The sequence below is a fragment of the Ochotona curzoniae genome, unplaced genomic scaffold, assembly GCF_017591425.1.
Source record: "Ochotona curzoniae isolate NIBS_2020 unplaced genomic scaffold, NIBS_Ocur_1.0 contig_430, whole genome shotgun sequence".
In the NCBI taxonomy this organism is placed as follows: domain Eukaryota; kingdom Metazoa; phylum Chordata; class Mammalia; order Lagomorpha; family Ochotonidae; genus Ochotona; species Ochotona curzoniae.
In genome coordinates, this window is record NW_024466219.1 from 27,496,173 (window position 1) to 27,512,477 (window position 16,305).

The 16,305-nt window shown below is 39.4% G+C and overlaps 1 long non-coding RNA gene across 1 annotated transcript; it reads left to right on the forward strand.

Moving 5' to 3' along the window:
• The first annotated feature begins 3,042 nt into the window (after window positions 1-3,042).
• On the forward strand, window positions 3,043-14,643 carry LOC121159883. The gene is made up of 3 exons (XR_005884458.1): window positions 3,043-3,053; window positions 3,178-3,180; window positions 14,483-14,643. It is a non-coding gene; the product is annotated as an uncharacterized LOC121159883 (long non-coding RNA).
• The last annotated feature ends 1,662 nt before the right edge of the window (window positions 14,644-16,305 follow it).

The following is a 16,305-nucleotide window of genomic DNA, read 5'->3' on the forward strand; positions in this document are numbered from 1 at the left end:
AAAATAAATCTGCCACCATAAACCAAAATGCTAGATGTAGTGAGGTACCTAGAAGGTCCTTTATTCCAGCAGGGTAAAGATAGGAGTGGATACAGAAAGAGAGAGAGAGAGAGAGAGAGAGAGAAAGAAGAAGAAATGAAACCTCTCCTGCCATGGTGGCATGAGTGGGCTGCCGGCCAGGGGAAGGGGACAAGATGGAGGAGGACTGGAGAGAGCCAAATGGGGAAGCCATAGCACATGTATGGGGAGAGAGGAGGAAATGAGGAAGAAAGAGGAAGATGGGCGGTTGTGAGAGATTGATGGATGGGATTGTTGGAGCCCCAAGGGATTGGTAGGTGGGTTGGGGTTGGAGGAAGGGCTGTGAGGGATCGATGGACAAATGGAACAGTATGAAATTTGCAAGCCGTGGGAAAGGAGAAGCAGACATCAAATATAGTACAGAATCCAAAATGGCAAGGGTCTTTAGTCTTTAGGGCCAATGTTTGAGTCACTCCTTACACCATTCAATTCCTTAAATTAGCCAAGAAGGCAACTCTTTATTGAGTACAATAAAATGCTCATCATTTTCAGAGTGTTATAAATTTATTCTGAATTGTATTACCTTTAAGTTATTTCAGTGGAAAGTCCCCAAAACACTTTGGCTTTCTTCTATCTTTATTCTTCCTATTCTTGGTAAATTCTTAATTTTTTTTTCATTTTTGAAATAATAAAACTTCTAGTGGATTCCAAAGTACTTCAATCTCTGCTTTTTTTGGACGTATTTTTAGTAAAATATAACATCATGGTCAGAATGATTTTTTATTAGCTTGGGCAATTGTTCTTTGGTTCTTTCTTCTTCCCAGAGTCAGGCTATTTTTGCCAATTTTCATTACATTATTATTACAAAAATTGGACTAATCAAGGCTTCTAGGGTTTGAAAATTATACTTAATATTTCACTGGCAATTTACTGATCCCAAACTAGACTTATCTTCAGGTTCTGAAGTAGGACCATATCTCCTTTGCAAAATGGCATCTTAGGAAAAACACTTCTGAGGCACTTTTGCTTCAGCATAGACTTTTACTAGGATTGCTTGGTTTCTAATGATCCTAGAAATTACTTACATAATGACTAAGTTTTTTAGTCAGCTGTATAAGTCAAAACAGGAAGCATTTTTGACCTCTGAACTTTGAAGCAGGGCTATGGAAGATAGGTGTCAGGCATTGCAGAAATGGTTCAGAAAGTTGAAGTGGACATAGACGGATCCTGGGGCTCAGGAGTACCTCCACTAGTTCTGACTTAACCTGAAGGATAGGAGTGATTCAGACCCCAATATGCTCCCTACATACTGAGTATTACAGGAACCCTGAGTGTTCTCTTCAGGATCTGCAAGCCAAGGAACTGAAAGGAATATTAATGCTCTTGTGAAAAATTGCAGTTCTGAATCCAAACTGAAAAGTACAGAAGCTAGTTTTAGAGGTTTGAAAATTTAGGACGGGTTTCCTTTTCCCAAAATGTTCCAGGATGAAAAGAGTGTGAAGGTGGAGTTCCTGAGGACGGGGGAATGAGTTAAGATGTGGGATTGAAATGTCATTGTAAACACAACATTGGTATTTTCCCAAGTGTGCTGGATAGAAAGTAAAAAGAAACATTGTTATAAGTATTCTATGTCCCTCATAAAACCAAATTCTGTTATTTCCAAACCTGAGGAATGTTTAGCCTGGCGTGCTGGCTCATCTTCAGCTTATTCAGACCCCTGTGATCAGGGAACACACAGTGTCCATCATGTGCACATGAACTATTAAGCAGAAATGTAATGCTTCTTTCAAACTGTGGGTGTCTGTTGACGCCAGAGATGAGAACTGAATTACCCACGAGCTCATGGTCTGCTTGTCTTCACATACAAAATAGTGATATTGGCCCTTTTGTTGAGAAAGAAATGGCATCTGAAAAGGCAATTTTGATAATGAAAATAATGTATCTGGAAGATCCGGGTGGCAGTTAAATTTATGGGATTGATTAACTGTCCACACTTGTCCTAATCCCTTAATCTCCTTATACCTTAATTTCCTCAACTCATAAATGCAGATACTAATACCTGCCTCTTAGGATTTTGCAGTTATGAATTGAGATAAAATATACCAAACTCTTTGCAGATTTAATTTAAGTCCACTTTTATTCCAGGAGTTCTGCCAAGGGATGGGAATAAATTAGTAAAGGGCGCACTTTTTGTCCTCAAGGAATTGGAAGTAAAAAGTAGGATAACAATAAATGACTATAATGAGTATAAATATGGTGATATTAATGATGTAAGTATTGATATTGATATTATAGCATATAAATGATTATAAATATGGTAATATTTTGATAATATGAAGCACAAAGTAGACTAAGGTGTACTTATAAGACAAGCGAAATGCCTGAGCTTAGAAACAAAGGATGGCTCAAAGGTACATTCATGAGGCTTTCAATGGGGAGTTTGTCATATGCGTGCTATGCTATAGGAATTACTCTACAGTACTAATTATTACTCAAACTTTATTCACAAAATCTGACTACAGAAAATTTTTTAAAATCTACTTATTACTTTTATTTTACTTAAAAGACAGACAGAAAGATGCAGAAAGAGAGCTCCCATCTGCTGGTTTACTTTCTCAATGCTTGTAAGAGCTGGGATGGGCCAGGCCAATGCCAGGAGCCTGGACCTCGCTGGGTATCCCACGTGCATGGTAGGAACTCAGATGCTTGAGGCTTCCCCTGTCCATTCCCAGGGTTTATCTTTGTAGGAAGCTTGGTCAGAAGTGGAGTCGTTAGGATTTGAATCCAGTATTCTGATATTAAACGTGAGTGCCACAAGCAGCAATTAACGGTTGCCCAACAGGTATGATGCAGAGAAATTAATCATATAGCTTTGAAATGTTTAACGCGGATCTTTTAAGGAATAAAATCATAATAATAAATATTTAAAACTTCTGTTCAGCAGGGACATTTTTGAGTTGAGAGCAATAGGATGATAAATCAGATTTCACCTTATAAATGCCATCAACTTGCAGCAAGAGCAAGTATCAACTGATGTTAATATTGATCTTATCTAGTAAATGATTGATATATATTCAGATGTTGGCTCACTCACTTTGGTGATTATAACTAGGATTCTGTATTGAGCAGCTGAACTGTACAGATAGTACAGCAATGCAGGCGGTTATCTTGGGAGCCATCTCGCCTACACTGTTCTTAGAAAATCCTCCAACACCCAGAATTATTATACAGGTTGGCTCTTGTTGTGTGCATAGGGAAGCAGGGTCCACTTTTTGCTGTGTACAAAATAAAAGGCTTTGTTAGTTCAATGAGATCACAGGCTTTGCATTTTTTTTTCCATAGATGGCTTATACTTTTTCCAGGTGCCTTGGGAATTGCATAGAGGAACTGTGATATGCCAAACACAACCCATCCATAGCTTGCCCTTCTCAAGGATAGCTTCTGTTAGCCACCCAGTTCTGATGTGGGCCGAGATACCTATTATAAAGAAAATTATAAGCATCTGGTGACCATTTTTTTGTGGATTTTTATAGTAGGTATTAGATTTCTAGTTTAAAAAAGAAATGGGCTCTTTGAAAGGTAGACTTCATATCCAAGGTCACAGAGCTGTCAGTTCAGTCTGGCCACAAAACCTGTGCTCTGTCACTCACACTACAATACCTTGAGGGCACCAGAAGCTTAGTGAACTATTACCCTATAGGTATATTTGCAGTTTATGTAAATATACTGGGAAAGGTCGTGCTGATTTAAAGGAGTATACTTAAATATAAGGCTATTAAGAGCTGATATGGGAAGATATCATTTCACCTGGGGAAGGGGAGAGGGGGGAATATAAAATTCAATAATTTGCATAATTCTTGACAACTCTGTCTTTTGGCTCTCTTTTGTAGTATCTGCAGCAGAAAGAATTGGTTTAAACTTACTGTTTCCAATTCTTCCAGGACTGTCTCTCTTAAACACATTCTCCAGTTAGATCTTTGCCTTCAAATTACAAAAATCAATGCTATTATTAAGATCTGAAATTAATGTCACCTTGCTAAAACTAATGATCAGGCCCCAATCTTTCTCTTCCTTAATGCATTGGTACCGTTTATCTATGGGGATCAGTCCTTTTTTGGAAAGTTTTCTTCAATTGATGTTTCAGCAGCTGGCCTGTCTTTGTTCTCTTCCTACTCCATGAACTGGTTTTGGTCATTCTTTATGAGTCTTTTACATTTCCCTGGTTTCTAAATATTTAAGAGTTGCTGTCAGTATGTTTTTAGTGTCATAATTTTACACAGTATTCGAAGCAAAAGTTTCTATGAACGTGGGTGGGTACCACAACATCTACCAGCATAAGGCACACATGGAAAGCATGCGGAACCTTGTGTCTCTCACCTGTTTCATCAACACTTCTGTTTTAGGGAAATACCTATGGTCCTGTGGGAGTTTCCAGGAGCCCTGCTAACCAAGAAAGAAAAACAAATAGGCCTGGAACATGTGGGTTGCATCAACTTAAATGCAGTGTGGACAAAAATGGACTGCCACTGTGCTATGGCTCCTTTTGAGGATGGCCCTGGAAGGGAGTGATGAGAGGGTTCTTCCCAGGGGGCAGTTTCAGATGACACATCTGGTCTCCCACTGTGAGTAGAGGAAGCAGTGGCCCTGTGATCTCCCACATTCAGTGTTCTCCTCACACTTTCAGTGTTCCTTTATATCCTTGGTCCTTTGTCTAAACTGTTCCTGTCGGGTGATATGACACCCTCAGTATGTCTTGCTGGAACAATGTCCATTCTGTTTTCTAAAACTGAGTTGAAATGTAATATTATGAAAGTGGGCATTTATTCTAGCAGTTAAGATACAAGAGGCACACATCCCATATTGGATCTATTTATCTATCTATACGCATACATACACACACACACATATTGAGAGAGAATTTTTTTACTTTTCAAATAATAATGAAAGAGAAATGTAGCCTCTTTCGAGAAGGTTAACAAGATTCTGGCCAACTGGATATCTCTTCCTTTGGCAGATTATTTTTGTGCTTGTGTCTCTGGTGTAGATACCCTTGCCTGAATCCATACTGGTTCTTCAGATCATGAGGCTTTAACCCCTTCAAAGAACAGGGACAGATAAGAATGATCGAGCAAGTGAAGTCTAGATGCCATGTGTAGGAATAAATGGATGAACTCTGAGGCAAATGCTGATGCCTGCAAGACTATTATTTGATAAATCAATTAATATGGGGGAGGGGAGTAGTTGGGGCTGGTATGGTGGCAAACAAGCTGTCCTCCACCTGCTGATGCTGACATTCCATATGAGCACTGCTTCGTGTACCAGCTGTTCTACTTCTCTATCTAACCCCCTGCACCCATGTGGGAGACCTGGGAGACACTCCTGGTTCCCAGTTTTGTAGCTACCCAGCTCTGGCCGTTGCAATCATATGGGGAGGAAACCAACAGATGAAAGATCTCTCTCTGCTCTCCTTCTCCCTCTGAAACTTGGACTTTCCAAGTAAAATAAATGAACTTTAAACACACACACACACACACACACAGAGAAATCAATGACCCACAGTTTTGCCATTGGGATTTTACCCACATTATCTTTCTTCAGAGCTGACAGCTCCTCCTGTCCTTGATCTCACTTGACACCTATATAATCAAGTAGCATCGAGAAGAAAAACCATTCCAGAATCTTCCAGTACACCCTAAGCCTTGGCAAAGATGAAAGCTGATGAGTGGCTACCAACGTGGCCTCAATACAGATGCTCCTGGTTTGGAGCATCTGATAAATGGAGAGTCCAGGCCTTTTCATTTATAACACAGGGACTTATCCAAACAGAAGGAAAATACACAATTTAGAGGGACAAACTCACTAAGGTGGTTTTTTTGTTTGTTTGTTTTTGTTTTTTCTTACCAAGATGAGCCTTCAGGAAAAAAAGATATTGCTATAAGAAAATTTGAAAGAAAATCAGAGTACGTATGTAAGGCATGTACTCAAGTGTTTTGTGCTCACTGTGACATCTATGTTTCAGAGTCCACGACTGTACTTTCGGGAAGCAGGTGAGGGGTGGGGGAGTATTTGTAGTGGTAGATGCGTGGGATAGGTCAATGCTGAGAACAAGGAGACCCCGTTAGAGAGTTCATGTGCTGCTAGGAAATAGAAACTGGTGTGACTTGTGTTGAATATATGATGTGAGTGACACTTTAGAAAGTATGTCATATTTGAATGGATATCTGAATATTAAGAGACGCAAACCCAAAACATAGCAAGAAAAAGAACCTCTCAGGGAGAGGGATCAGGAAATGAAAAGACTTAAAACTGGGAAGGTGTTTGATTGATCAAGAAGTTGTAGATGAATAAGCGTGGGTGGAGGACAGGTAAAGTGAGGGGAGATTCAAGGTATGACTGAATAATTAGGCAGAGTCAGCAGTAAATACCAAATTTGTGGGTCCTGTAAATTAATGGAATTAGAGGAATAGTTTTAGGAGGAAAAAGTACAGGAAAAACAAACACAAACATGAACTATTAATGATGCTTATTCACAATTAAAAAAAAAGTATCAAGATTGGAGGCTTAAGATTTTTTTCTTCTGAAATGACTGTGACAACTCACCCACAGTGTTTCCTGATCACAGTGGAGGGTCTCTCCTTGCTTAGTATTTTCAGAAATCCCTTGTGGTTGCAAGGACTCATCTATAGTTGAGTTAGAAAGCGTAAACTTCACTGACTTCAGGGTAAATCCACATTTGGGGAGAAGCCAGATGTAGAGGATTTTGTGAGATATGGCAAGAATATTAAATTAGGGGAAATGGGGGAACATTGAAGGGTTTTAAACCAAAGTGGAGCAAAACATATAATACACATGCGAATAATTCCTATTATAGGATGGGGAATGATGGTAGAGGGGAAGAATGGATGCAAAAAGCTAAACAAAATTCTTTGTATCTGCTTGGTGTCATAGACAACATTATTTTTTAAAAAATGTTTGAAGATGTTTTTATTTTATGGTGGAATGCCAGATATAAACAGAGAAGGAGATACAGAGAGAAAGATCTTTTATCTGCTGGTTCACTCCCCAAGGGGCTGCAAAACCTGGAGCCGAGCTGATCCAAAGTCATGAGCCAGGAGCCAAGAGCCAGGAGCTTCTTTGTGTTCTCCCATGCTGGTACAGGGTCCCCAGGCTTTGGGCCATCTTTGGCTTCTTCCCCAGGCCACAGAGAGCTGGAAGGGAAGTGAAGCAGCAGGATATGAACCGATGCCCATATGGGATCCCAGCATATGCAAAGTGAGGACTTCAGCCAGTAGGTTATCAACGCCAGACCCCATAGACAATATTCTAACATCGTTAAGATTCCTACTCCTTCAAATGCAGGCCTTGAGTAATTCGCTCCCTTGTATACAGGATGGGATGTCGAATCTGTGATTAGATGTGTGAGCAGCTAATTTTAAGTTATTTAACAAAGGAAATTATTCAGATGGGGCTGATCTAATCAGGTGTCCTTTCTGGGGGCCTGTTCTTTTCTGAAGTCAGCAAGTTGGAAGTCAAAAGAGTGACATCACAGTTAAGACCTGGGGTAACCTCTGGATGCTGAGTCTGTGCTCCAGCTCACAGCCAGTAAATCAGCCTTACAACATCAAGACACTGAATTCTGCCAACAGCAGAAATAAGCTTACAATAGACCTCCAAGCTCCCAGCAAGTACTCCCGGATTTTAGTCTGGTCATATCTGAAAAGAAAATCCTGCTGTGCCTGGACTTTGATCCGCAGAAGCTGAGATAATAAACTTGTTGTTTTAAACTTTCAAAGTGTGATCATTTGTTCTGCAGTGAGAGAAAAGCTTATATATGCAGGCAAGATGTCAAGATGGCATCAACGAGAATGGTGTCAGAGGAAAAAAGCAAGTAAACAAAGGCAAAATGGATCCAAGACGACTTGCTGGTGGGCTGGATAAGGATGGAGTAGGGAAAATGAAGGCAGCAAGAATCACTAATTTTTTTTTAAATGCAACTAGATGAGGATGTTGCTTTTTTACTTGACATGCAAAGGAGTGGGGAAAATGATGTTTGCAGCAAGTTAGTCAGATATTTAAATTGTTCAGCATAAAGTTTTATGTTTAAACTTTTATACTCACAAGACATTGAAAAAAATAGTTTCGCACATTTTGAAATAGTTTCAAATAACACATGTCATTTGAAAAATTAGAAGTAGGTGTTGTGGCACAGTGAATGAAGTCATTGCTGAGATGCCCGCATTCCATATTTGAATGCCTGGTTAGAATCCTACATGCTTCCTTCACAGCTTTCTTCCAACACACCTGTGGGACATCAGATGAGTGCTCAAGTCCTTGGGTTCTTGCTATACACATGAGATGTAAGTGAACTTTCCAGCTCCTAAACTTCAATCTGGCCCAGCAATGCCTGTTGGGGAACATCTGGAGAACGAACTAGCAGATGAAAGACTCTCTCCTCTCTCTACCTTTCAAATGCTTGAAAAAAAAAAAAGAAAGAAAAGAAAAAAAGGAAAGTTAAATTTGAGATGCTTATATGAGTTCTAAGTTCTAAGAACATATGAGATGGAACTCAGGAGAATTGCCACACTGGACACACAAATTTGACACTAATGTGGATGGCACTTAAAGCCATAGGACTAAAGGGACTGCCCTAGGCAGACAGTGGAGCTAGAGAATATTGATGAGGTCCTGGAACAAACCTGTGCTGCGTTTGAGTAGGCCAAGGAGAGCCCGCCGTGAAGTCTGGGAATGATTGCGTGTTGAAGCTGGAGGGAAACCAACAAGAGGAGGAAAAGTTTATTTCAAAATTTACTGTAAATCCCTGTAGTTACTTTAAAACTCTTGATTTTAAATGTATGTATTTACTTGAGGACCACAAAAGTGTGGAAGAGGGTTTGGAATGGGCCTCCGGAGATTTGCTTAAGTTTCCAAAGTTACTGTGAATGACAAATTGGGGTTAAAACACCATATTTAGATGATTTAAGTGTAAATGAGGAGAAACATATGGATTATATTTCCTTCCAATTGCATATGAGTTTAACAATTAAGCACAAAAAGGTGCTTGGGGCAAAAGGCTTACTAGGGCTTTATTAAATCCAAAATATGGAAGCAGTGGTTAGAGTCAGCAAGTTCACCGAGTGGCCCAGGTTGCTCTGTGTAATTGAATCTGAATTTTGTTCTCTCCCTTCCTTCATCTTTCCAGGTTTTGCCTTCTCTCTGCTTTTTTCCGTCCCTGCTTTCTTTTCAATTTCTCCTGGGGTCCTCCCCTATCCATATCTGGGCCCAGGCTACCATCTGGGTGCTTGTGGACATCTTGAAAGCACATTTCCCAGCTGTCTAAAAGTACTAGCCAGACTCCTTTTCGGAGAACTCCACCAATGAGTTCCAATTTGAGGGAGGGAAAAAAAAAAAATCAGTAGCAGGTGTTGCAGCTCTTCAGGGAGCATGTTGTTTACTGTGGCTGTCCTCTAAAGTAGCAATAAGACCTGGCTCCACGGGATAATATATCGGTTCATGTAATTTTGCATTTTGACCTTTCCTTTATTTATTTCTCTGGCCTTTCTGCTCATGCTTTGGCCCCCATCTTGAACTTTGCTACATAAATGTGATGCAAAGGAATTAAAAGCCGTTTTCCATTTGCTGTTAAGTGGGACAGAGGAATGTGCTCATAACTTAGCAAAAACACTGTCTGATGACAGAACTTACATAATCCTAGTGGAGCTGAGTGGGCTGTGGGCAAAGTGATTTGTCTTGCTCCAAGGGTTTTTGAAAGAAGCAATAGGGGGTGTGGGATGAGAATGGTGCCTGAAGCAGAAACTGAAGTAAGCAGATAGGTTTGTGATTTCTGTCACTATTGACAAGTGGTGAGTATAGTGTTGTTCCTTTCAGGCCTCAATATTAGTGCTCATCTAGCAGAGCTGATTCTCTGGGTAGAGCTAACTTGTAGTCACATGACCACTCCTGGAAGCACAGGAGTCTGGGAAATGAGTGACTGCTGTGTGCCGGGCAGGAAAGGATAAGACTGGGAGTCTTGCTCCAGAGATCATCTGAAAAGTGAGTTTCCCAAACCTGCAGGCAGCCGCACAAGACACCTTTCCTCCCCCAGAGCCATCTTGGCTTTTCCCTTTGTAACATGTGAAAGTCATTCTGTCACAGCATGTGAGGAAGGTGCCTGCATTCTCTTAAACATGTACATAATATTCCATGCCGCATGCGCTGCTTTCATTTCATAATTTCCTGTGGATGATAGCAAAATAAAAGAACAAAACAACAATAAGAAGCAACTGAGTGTCTACAGTCTGGGTAGCTTATAAACAACAGAAAGTTACTTATAGTGATAGAGGCTGAGATGGATGTCTAAGATGTAGGTGCCGGCAGAGTTAGTGCCCAGACATGGTCAGGGTTCTGGTGGCATCCCTCTCTGCAGGCAGAAAACCTGGAAGGGGGAAGGCGGCTTTCTAAGGCTTTTTTCATAAGGACATTAATGTGGATCCTGACAGTGCCACCCATCCTGATCACTTCTCAAAGACCCTACTTTTTGATGCCATCACATTGGGGGGTTAGGCTTCAGCATGAGAATTTTGGGTAGCCACAAACAGACTGCAGGTCTCAAAGAAATACTATAAAGGATTAGGAAAAACCAGTTAGGCTAGGAACTTCGAACGAAGCAAAACAGCAAATTCAAATACTGCACCTGCCTGAGTAAGACTCTATGGGAATGGCAGCAGTGGAGTGCAAGAGTCCCAGCCACTTAACATGACGCAGGAGAAAGGCAAATGTTTTTTTAGTTGTTTGTTTTTAGATACATAGCTTAATGAATGTTAGTGTACTATACAGTTGTGTAAATACCATCACAGAGGCCCATCATGCCACAAAGTCTTCTTTGGCCTCATTGAATATTCATCGAAGATTTTCAGCTCAGGAAACCAGTGATCTATCTGTCTTCTATCATTAGAATTTGCTCTATTTTTAGAATTAGATATAGCTGTATATTGCTGCTCCAGGAGCTGGAATTTCTATACCCTACATAATTATTTTGGGAGACCTCAAGTTGTTACCTATAACTGTATTTTGTATATTTCTATATAATACCCTGTGGGTTGGGGATATTCTTTTGTCCATTGTTAGACATATAGCTTGCTTTCACTTTTAGCCTTATTATGAATAAGGCTGTTATGAACATCACTGTATACACAGTTTTTAATTTCTGACATATATATATAAACACATATATACACACACATACACCTGTTGGATTATAAAGGCTTTTGTGGCAGCTTTTTAAGGAGCTGCCAAATTGTCCCATACTGACTGTAACTTTTTTTCTTAATTCCATAGCTATGCATGAGGATTCCTATTTCTCTGTATCTTGTTCAATACTTGTTATTTTATCTTTTTTATAACTACCATATAACAGGAGGTAATGATATCTCCCTGTAATTTTGATTTTCATTTCTTTGGTGGTGAGCGATATTAAGCATCTTTTCATGTGTGGATTGGCTCTGTGTCAATCATACATTTCTATCTGATTGAGAGACGTGTCAGCTCAAGTACATTGCCCAGGTTTTTACTGGGATTTTTCTGTTGAGTTGTGACAGATTTTGACATTGACCCATATTAGTATGCCATTTAGGATCAATTAATAAATATGCATTTAATATACTGAAGTTAGTTGACAAAGCTTCACAAAGCTTAGTGCCTATACTTTTACATTTCTGTCCAGATTTTTGAAGCTTATGAAGTTGAAAAGTGAGGAATTTGATCATTCAGCACATTATTATTTTCTATGATATCAATACATACATATGTAAATACACAGATATCTATCTACAGTCATGTATTTTTCAGGGAGTAGTGAGAAGGCTCCTTATTTATTTGGTATAATTTCTCAGTTATCTCCAATATTTTGGATCACTTAAATATGAAGTAGATAATTTCCAGTCTGATGAACTTTACCATTAGGCTATTCATATTTCTTTTCTTTTTTGACTTAATACAGCTTTATTTTTCCAAATGTACCATTCAGTGGACCTGTTCACGCATCTTCACCAGCAGCTGGCACAGCTCTACCCTTGGTGTTTCTGGTGTAAATTACTTGAGCTCTGTTGGTTGAAACCAGTTTGATAAATATTCTGTAAAATGATCCGGTCCTGGAATTTATTATTATTATTTAGCTTTTCTTTTTCCTGTTCCTCTTCTTCCTCCCTTTCTTGGTTGATTTATTTACTTGAAAGGCAGGGTTAAACACAGAGAGGAACAAACACAGAAAAATCTTCTACGTTCTGGTTCAGTCCTCAAGTGGCCCCAATGGCAAGGTGGACCAAAACAAAACTGGAGGTCCTAGCCTCTTGCCTGAGTGTAAGGGCCCGAGCGCCTGGACCGTCCACTACTGCTTTTCCAGGCAGATTGCTGGATTCAAAGTGGAGGCAGTAGGAATGTAATTCAGCACTCTTATTAGTATTCTGGCATTACAAGTGGTAGCTTTAACCACTATGCTACAACATCAGGGCCCTGGAGATTTGTTGTAGAGAAGCTTTTCTGTCAAGATTTTAATTTCTTTACTGTGAGAGGGCAATCCAGATAATCTATTTCATCTTAGTTGAGTTTGGCAGTTTATGGTTTTCAAGAAACCAATTCATTTCTCTTAAGTTGCTAAATTTATAAGTTGTATATATTGTTACTGCATTACCTTTTTATTAAGTGCAAAGTCTATTGTAATATACCTTGTTGTTCCTGTTAATAAATATTTGGTTCTCTCTGTGTCTTTCTCTTTCTCTTGCAAGAGACTTTTCAAGTTCACTTTTTTTAAAAGACGATTTTTTTTCTTCTATTTTCTTTATTTTCTTATTTGAATTTTATTTTGGTTCATCCATATACTTTTTTATTGCCTTTTTGTTTATGTTACTTTATGTGGTTTTCTCAAGGAAGACATCTGAATTTTTAATTTAAGATCTTCTCTCATATTTGAGGATTTTCCCTATTATCATTCCATTATTTAGCTTCACTGTGTCACAGAGAACATATTTTGTATGTTTTCAATTCTCTTAAATTCAGAAGTTTGTTTTGTGGTTCTGGTTCTGGCTTATCTAGATAACATACCATACTGAATAAAACATAGTCTGCCTCTGTGGATTAGCTCCTTTTGCTTGACTTTGTCAAGAGCAGCATTCTTGTTGATTGTTTTTGTCTAGCCGTTTTCTGTGCTGCTGAGGGGCAAGTGTTGAAATTCTCAATTATAATCATTGGTTTGCCTCTCTCTGTTTTATCAGAATATTTACTTCAAGTATTTTGAAATTTCATTGTTTGATACAGAAACAATTAAAAATTGCGTGTGTTCCTGTTTATTTGCCTTTTAATTATTGCATAATTGTTCTATGTCTCTAGTGACTTTCTTCATTTTAAAGTAAATTACATAAGATGTTAATGGAACAATTCTTTTTTGTGATTAATATTTTTGTGGAAGGTCTTCCGTTATTTTTCAAGTATTGAATCATTGCTGAATTTAAGATTTCTTGTAAGCATCATACCGTTTGTTCTATCAGTTTGCTGTGCTCATCTCTTGGGCTTCTACCTTTTAGGTAGTTATACTTTTGTCCATCACTTTATCATTTCCCTGTGTGTTTCATCTGTTTCTTACCCTTCTGCCTGGCTCATATTGTTCGTGTTCCACGTTTCCATCTCTATTTGTGTTCAATTGTGTGTGTGTGTGTTTATTTTTCTATAGTTGTCAAGTGCTATGAACATTACTATATATATATGCAATTTGTAACAGTTTGCTGGTATCAGTGTTTTTCCATGTCAAGTGAAGTCAGGGCCTTATTTCCATTTGTGTCCTTTCTGTCTTAAAATTTGTATTTTCAGTGCCTTGAATATTGGATGGCATTACACCTTTTATTTGACCAACTGTAAAACTTAAAATGGATGTTTCTGCTACTCCCATTTGTTCTTTCTCATTTCATAGTGCACTGAAATTCTTTTTCTTAGAATGAGCTTCCTTCAGCTATTATTTAAAGATAGGATTGCTGGTGACAAATTTGCTTAGTTTTCATTTGCTCAAGAATATCTTTATTTACCATTTCCTTATGAGATGCATTCTCTGGACATAGAATGTGCAGTCAAGAATTCTTTTGTTTCATATATTGAAAACTTGTAAACTTTCTCCTTGATTCTGTGATTTCAGTGGAGAATTTTGTGGTTTTTCTGTATTGATTTTTTCCTTCTGGAAAATACTTTTACCTGATTTACTCTGAATGTGCTCAACATTTTTATTTGTCTATAATTTTCAGAAATGAGTTATGCTTATCTTGTGAGTATACTGGAGTTTATCTGACTTTTAGTTTTCTCAGATTTGCTCTCCTGGCATTGAGGAGATTCTCAGGGCTGCATGGAGAAAGAGCATTTCCCAGCCAAGGTACTGATGCGGGGGCAGTCCTTGGAGGCAGACTCAACTTCCTGACACCACTTGCAGAAGTTACCTAGATAAGCCACTTGTGACAGAACACCCTCTGACTATGACCTTTTTCCCATTCCTGTTGCTACATACCGCATGGTACCTTTCGGTGGGAGACAAGTGTCAGTGGGACTACTGATGCATTCCCCTGGTCAGCGCCATCTGACGTGTTTGGTACCGTTAACAGGAATCCTGTTCAAAACAAAGAGGAAAATATCAACTGAAGCCACCTTCTACTGGGTCAGAGGTCAGAAAACACGAGGCTAGGTGACTTCCGCTGGTGGATGTTTGTATGAGCACCAGTTAGCCTTACTCTTTCTACCATCTTGGATTCTTCATTGGTTACCTCTGGAATGATTTCCATGATTTATAATTGTACTGAAGGCTATATCACAGATCAGAAATCTGAGTTTAATGTTGTTGATAGGATGCTTAAAGAATAAGTGCATTGCTTGTATTTTTCCAATAGTTGAGGTCTGATAAGGAGCATGTAGATTCCTAAATTATTTGTTAGCAACTGCTCATAGTAAATGAGTCAAGGTGTTTGTTGTTTAGATACATATCATTTTCCTCAAATCTTTTTTCAGAAAGACATAAAATAACACTGAAACATAGTAGATGCCCAGTAAACACTCGTTGAATGAATTAAATTATGGGTGAAATTTAAATAATCTCCCCCATGATTTCATTGGATAATTCATATGGTTTGCATAAAGGCTCAATGATTTGAAATTAATATCACACACATTTTTACTGGCTTTTCTTGTTTATTTTCTTGATTCTGGGCGTGGAAGAATTCCTTATAAAACTATAATTACCACAGAGAAAGGAAAATCTGAATGTATCATGTCACTGTGCTAAAGCTCAGAAAGTTCTTGGAAAACAAGTGAAAATGGATGAATCCTAGAACAAGCAGACTTCACATGGAGATCGGAGGGTTTCTGTGGACTGGTCCAGCTCAGACGGATGAGCCAGCCTGCTCTGTGAGTTACCGGGAAACATCAAGGCTCCACCGTGAAGGTCCATTTAGGAACTGGAGCTCCCACTGCTCTGGTAAAGCGGAAAGGCAAAGGTGATGGTGCAATCTGATCAACAGAGGATAGAGTGCAGACCGATTGTCCTTTATTTCACTAAAACCCTAAGCTGTCTGCAGAAGCCTAGGAAGAACGAAATTCCACACCAGGTCATCACTTACATGCTTCTCTCGGTGAATCCGAGTAAATGCCTTCTTGTCTGAGGTCTAGAGCAGCTTGCAGAACATCGCTGAGAATTTGCTGCTCTTGCTGCTCCTGGCTCCCTTTCTGCAAAAACGGTTTTCCTTCTTCATGCCCTGCAAGGTGTTTTCCTCTTCAGACACCCAGTTCAGTCTCAGGCCTCGCCTAGATCATCAACCATTGTTGATCACCTTGTGATTCTCTTCTCCAGGGGTCAGCCAAGGCACCCGCTGCCCTGTGCCACAGTCCTGCATTTGGTTCTTGACAGCAGACCCTTGCCAGGGGCTGAGTCTCTGCATTCCACCACTGATGAGCTCCAGCATGAGAAATTAGAGGGGACTGGCACAGGCCTCTGTCTACAGACTTCAAACACTCACAGCAGATGAGGCCTGGTGCTGGTTAAGGGCCATTTGCAATTGTAACTCTTTGTCTCAGCTGCATTTTTTAATGTTTTCCATTACCCTTTCTGCCACACTTCCCTCACACATGCCCTGGAGATGGATTGTGCAGGCAGACACTGTCTGCAGTACCTCAGTGGGAGATGGAAGCCTGCCTTCATATTGCACATGTGGTATTCTCGGGATGTGAGGAGATTACAAGTGACCCTTCATCAGTTGGATATCAGGC